The following is a 6293-nucleotide window of genomic DNA, read 5'->3' as shown; positions in this document are numbered from 1 at the left end:
GTCTCATCCCAGCTGAGCTGCAGGTCATCCCGTCCACCATCCTCTCTCATATCTGCCGAGCAGGAGCATCCCAGAGACCAGCTTCCTGAAACCCACTCTGCACACAGAGGCAGAGAGACCTGGGAGCCCACCGGGTGAATCCTCTCTGTCTCTAGCCCTTAGCTAGGACAGCTCCAGGACCCGAGAGGATATTAGGGCTGGGAGTGGCTCTGAGCATGGCCTTCCAGGACGCATTGATCATCTCTTATTCACCCCATGGGTGAGGGGGGAGTCCTACCCGAGGGTTATGGGCATGGCTGAGCAAATGGGATCAACAGCTGTTCACTAGTCACATAGACTCACTGCCCAGGGAAGGAGGACACCACACCATGCAGGCCCATGAGGCTGCACTCAGGAACAGAGTGAACAAGCAGTTCTGTGGGAGGCAGGCTCTGTAGCAACAAGAGGGAGCGGGGACCTCTGCATCCTGCAAGAGGATTTGATGAGCTTGTTTGAGTAATTCCACAGGCTGACAGGGAACTTGTCAGCTCCGGCTTCTGTAACAAAATGTCATTGACTGGGTGGCTTAAACAGCAGAAATTTATTTCTCACACTTCTGGAGGATGGGAAGTCCAAGAACAAGGTGTCAGCAGATTTGGTTCCTGGTGAGATCCCGCTTCCTGGCTTGTAGACGGAGGCCTTCTCCCTGTGTCCTCACATGGCCTTTCCTATTTGCATACATGTGGGGAGCGAGAGAGAGAGAGATCTTTATCTTCCTCTTCTCATAAAGCCACCAATCTTAGGACTCCATCCTTATGACTTCATTTAATCTCATTTATCTCTGAAAAGCCCTGTGTCCGAACACAATCAACATTGGGCATTAAGATTTCAACATAAGATTTTGAGGGGGATACAATTCAGTCCATAGCATTCAGGTTCCCTGGGGTCCCCACATTCCATCCTCTTCCTGTCCATAAGCAGTTCCATATCTGTCACCTTCAAAGCAAGCAAGCCACAGAAGTAATTATATTCTGCATTTCCTCTTTCTACCGGAAGGAAATTCTTCCCATTCTCCATCATCCTGGTGTGGATGATGCTCAAAGCACGGTTCTGTTCCTAGGGTCCCCGAGGAGGTGGAATCGTCTCTGAGTCTCAACCTGCAGTATCTGGTCTAGGGAGGTCATGGCCACTGGAGCATCCTGACCAGGCTTGTCTCTGTGGCCAGTAGTCACAAGGGCAGGGCTAGGCACAGAACATGTACTCAGTACAGCTCTCCATGAATGAATGATTGAATAAATGGATGAAGCCTGTTTCAAAGTCTCCTAATTCACAGTGAAAAACCCCACGTCAGTCTTTTTCTTATGCATGCTTTTGCTTCGGGCAGCACCTCCTCCAGTCAAGGCTCACATGTGTGGCTGTTTCTCTTGCTTTACACATGCTCCGACTGTTACCGAACCAAGTGGGCTCACCTCCTGGTGAGTTAAATAAGACTCTACACCAATGGAAGTTGTCTCACAAAGTAAAGTGTATTTGCAGCAAATAAGAGACCATAAGAAATCATTTCCAAAGTCATGGCGTCCCTGAACAAAGAGAAGCAGGTATTTTTATTTCGGTTGGGGAATGAATACTCAAAACAGAGAGGTGGGTATTGGCTTGCACAGGCTCAGTTGGAGAACATGCTTCCACATAATGAGGCCTAGGCTCCTCCTGGAGAGATCTTTGCATTAAAAATAAGGCAAAGGTCATGGGCATAGCTGTTGTGGGGAGGCTTGGTCAGTTTCAGGATGGCTGCTGGTTACATCTCCTTAACATACAAAGGAAAAGAAACAACTTGGAAAAACAGTTAATTGCTTCCAAATCCACCTTTGAGTTTCTCGAGTCACCTAGTCCATGACATGAGCAGCCTGAACGTGTGCGTCCACAGCAGGCTGACATCAAGCAGAATGCAGTCATGTCTGTTCTGTGGTTGGAAGAGCAATGTGTGCTTGGTACCAATGCAGGAAATGGTTTGTACCACTGTGCAGTAAGGTTTTGCTACAAAATCTCCTGTGTAGTGCAACAAAAAGCCCTTCAGTCTCTGCAGAGGGTCCTGGAATGCTACTTTTTATCAACCTCCCATCCAATGAGGAGGAAGCCAACACAGACCCTACTGTGAAACCTCAGCACACCAGAAGAGGATGAGTGAGTGTTCTTGACCGTGGAGACCACCTTCCTGTGGGAATCTGCAGAGGCAGAAATTCAGGCTTTGGCCACCAGATGGCAGTAAACACTCTTCAATTTCTTGTCCTCCTGAACTAAACAGCTATTGGAATCAGGTGAAAGCTCATCTGAGACTTGTGTGATTAGCCAGAAACAGTCCAGCTAATTGAGTGAAGCATTTAATGTCAATTAACTGCTATTCTAAATGCTTTACCGACAATAGATCCTTTGAGCCTTTTGAGGACCCACTGAGTTTGGCAGTAATGATCTTCCATTGTACGAGTGTAATGATGAGCTTCACAGATGTGATCTCATTTTCTCTGTTTTTTTGAACAGCCTTCTAAGGTATAATTGATATATGATGAACAGCACATATTTAGTGTATACAATTTGACGAGTTTGGACATATGCAAACACCAATAATTCCATGACCACAATCAAGGTAAGAAACACACCCATAACCTCTCAAAATTTCCCTGCACCTCCATGTTTTTTCATTTTTTGTTTATTTGTTTTTGTTGTAAGAAAACTTAACATGAGATCTACCTTCTCAATGAATGTTTTAAGTGCATAATACAGTATTGTCAACTACAGGCACTATGTTGTACAGCAGATCTCTACAACTTATTCATTTTGCATAAAACTGAAACTTTATACCCATTGAACAACAACTCCCCATCCCCCTCCCTCCAGCCCCTGGCAGCGACCCCTCTATTCTCTGCTTCTATGGATTTGACTATTTTAGATACTTCATTTAAAAAAATCATGAAGTATTTGTCCTTCTGTGACTGGCTTAGTCCACTTAGTATAATGCCTTACAAGAAATGCTTAAGAGAGTTCTTCAGGTTGAAAGGATGTTAAACAGCAACATGAAAGCATATGGAAATATAAATCTCACTGGAAAAATTAAATATAGCGACAGGTAGAGAATACTGTAACACTGTCGTGGTGTGTAAATCACTTTTAACCTTAGTATAAAAGTTAAAAGACAAAAGTGTTAAGAATAACTATCGATACAGCAATTTGTTAATGGAAACACAATATAAAAACGTGTAAACCGTGACATCAAGAACATAAAGTGTCAGACGAGGAAGGTGTAGAGTTTTTGTACGCGACTGGAGTTAAGTTGTCATCAGCTCATAACCTCACTTTAAAGAGCAGATCCAGCTCATGCTGGAGCCAGGATCTGAATCTCATCTTCCTGTCTCTGGAGCATCTGTTTTCACTATATACTCCAAAACCCCAAGCTCACAAAGAAAAAAAAATATATATATACACTGAGGGACAAAACGTGGATTGGAGTATGTATAGGCTTGTCCACCAGGTCTGGGCTCCTGTTGTATATCTCTCTGCCTCCTGTGTCCCTTTTTGTGTTCAGGACCTAATTTGATCTGGCTTAAGATGCGGCTGGATTCCAGGGTTCTTATGATGGAAGGACCATCTCTCTCCTTGCTTTTTTGTGTGTGTTGTTGTTGCCGATTTTATTCAGCTTGGTTTTCGTTCTCAGATTCATAAATGTGGGAGCTGTGATGTTCACTTTGCAGGTGAAGACACGAGGCCCACAGAGATCAGGAAATTTTCCTTCAGAAACTGGAGTCTGTGCACCTCCCACTGCCCCATGGCGCCCCCTGGCGGTTGTGCATCTATCTCAACATTCCCGGCCCTGGTTAGGGCACCCTCTGCTGCTCGCCCAGAGAGATACCGGGATCACGGCACCAGTCTCCTCCCTCAATCTGTCTCCTTCAGTCCATCCTCTTTCACCACCATCTGCTTCCTGATGCCTGGCTCCGACCCTGGCTCCGACTCAGAGACCAATCTATCTCACGATTTACAGTCTCACTACACGGGGATGATAAATAGGAAACAGTTATTATTATTAATGTTATCACTGACAACATTAATGCTAATATTATTACTTTCTGGTTCCACTCCCTTCTTCTCGGGGAGGTGATGGGGCTCCTGCCTCTTACCCTCTCTATACATTTCTTACCACACCCCCATGAGGATGTAGACCAAGATAAATGTTGCTGCGTTTAACAACTTCATGGCTCTCCCTGGTGGCCTGATGCACTTGGGGCGGTGGGGTATGCCCAGACAGGGCCATAAGGATGGGGCGTCACAAAGATCCCAAGTTAACATTCCTGTGGTCTCCAGGCCTGATAAACATGGAGGATTGGGTGTTTATTAGTGTCTCCTCTGGCTGCACTGGGCAGAACCTTGTCCTGGGAGGGGCTGTGACGTTTTGCTCTCTTGATAAGAAGGTACAAAGCTGGGCTCCTTGAGACTGCTCCCCAGGCTGCCACCTGCCCCAGGTGAGCACTGGGGCCGGCTAAGGGGTGCTACACCTGGTATTGACATGTCTTTCTGGAGGGCATCTGTTCCCCATCACTTGTCAGACTTCTCAGTTTATGGCTCTTCAAGGGCTGACGATGTAGGAAGCCCACCACTCCTGACTAAAGAGACAGGGTTTCAGATGAAATGTTCCAAGTTATAGGGGACCCAGGATGGAAGGGGCGGGTCCAGCTCTGGGGTCTGCTTGAGAGTGAGTCTCTGAAGCCTGAGGTGTGTTCCGAGCCTGCAGTCACCTCCTGAGGGCAGGGTCCTCACAAGAGTCTCATCACATTAATGCTCAGATTCATGCCACGGGCTCTGAGTGAAACCAGTTCTGCCATATTGGTCCTGATTGATTGGACCAGGCATCATTGGCCATGGACAGTCTGGATACAAGGGAGGGACGTTTTTCTGCAGTGACATGGCACAAAGCTCTATCTTATAAGGATGCTCCATGTTGAACATTGCCAAGTAGACCCAACCAGATGCTCTCTGTGGCAGAGGTTGCTGGTCTCCTGGGGTTGTCCATTCCCCCTTTTCCCTTAGTAATAAGGACACAAGCTCTGCTGAAACCTTGATTTTAGCCTCATAAGACCCATTTCAGGCTTCTGGTTTCTAGAACTGAAAAATAATAAATGCATGTTGTTTTAAGCCACTGAAGTGTGTGGGAACTCGTCACAGCAGCAATAGGAAACTAATACTGGTGATGAGCACAACTTGGCATTTTAGAGACACAATTTACTTTATGAATACAATTTAAAACATGCAACTGAACCAGCCATTTGTGAATTGTACCTTTATGTCAAGTGGCATGAGAGAGTCTTATTAAGTTAGTAAACAATATCAGGATGTTTAAAAGAACTCGAGTCCCTCTATTGATATGTTTAATTAACTAGATTTATCGAGTAATTTAAGTACCTGCAAATATTTTGCAAAGTGTTTTTTTTTTTTTTAAATCCATCAATGCAATTTAAAATGTTTGCAGGAATTTTGTTAACCGTGTTTGTTAAATGTCAGTGAGTTTTTAAAAGAATTTTTATTCTGTCCACATTCGTTTGATCCACCTATGAGTATTAAAGTTTGTTCGATCTATACAGGATTTGTAAATTGAACTTTAAAGTTTTAGAATAACTAGGTTTTAGGGTGGATACATTTAATAAGTTGAGTGTTAACTTGAGAGAGCAGCATATACACAGATTGCTCAGTGCATAGTCACCATCCTCGGGGCTCTGAAAGGCTCACACAGACAAACAGCTGGTGGGGGGGCGGCCCCTGTCACCACCACGGACGCCTGTTCTTTCCCGCTCCATTCGTATATAACTTCCAAGATGGCCCATGTGCAGGATTCTGGTGGGACCACAATGTGGGGATTTGGCGAGATTCAACGTGAATGCAGGTAAGTGTGTTCTGTACAAGACTGAGACAGTGGGGGTGCTGAAGACCCCAAGGAAGGCCACACTTTCTGTTCGAACCAGAACTTGTTTTGATTGCAGAAGGAAGGCAATGACATTCCAAGAAACATAAACAACCAAGGAATCCTATCAAATCCCTTCTTATCGTGTCACTTCCCTGCATTGGCCAACCACTCATGCAGAAAATGATGACATAGAAGGAAGGGGAAAGAGAGGGCATCTCAGAATTCCTTCTCCTCTCAATCCTTCCTTACTCATCAGGAAGCTAAGGTGAAGGTTGGTAGAAGGTGTGTGTATTGGGAAGTGAAATAAAAACGGTTGAGTTACTGGGGAACGTTATGGACTGAATTTCATTCCTCCACAAAATTCGTA

This window comes from Ceratotherium simum, chromosome 33, assembly GCF_057802395.1.
Source record: "Ceratotherium simum simum isolate JZ-2026a chromosome 33, ASM5780239v1, whole genome shotgun sequence".
NCBI classification, from domain to species: domain Eukaryota; kingdom Metazoa; phylum Chordata; class Mammalia; order Perissodactyla; family Rhinocerotidae; genus Ceratotherium; species Ceratotherium simum.
The sequence above is the reverse complement of the archived record's forward strand: the minus strand, read 5'-3'. Positions refer to the sequence as shown.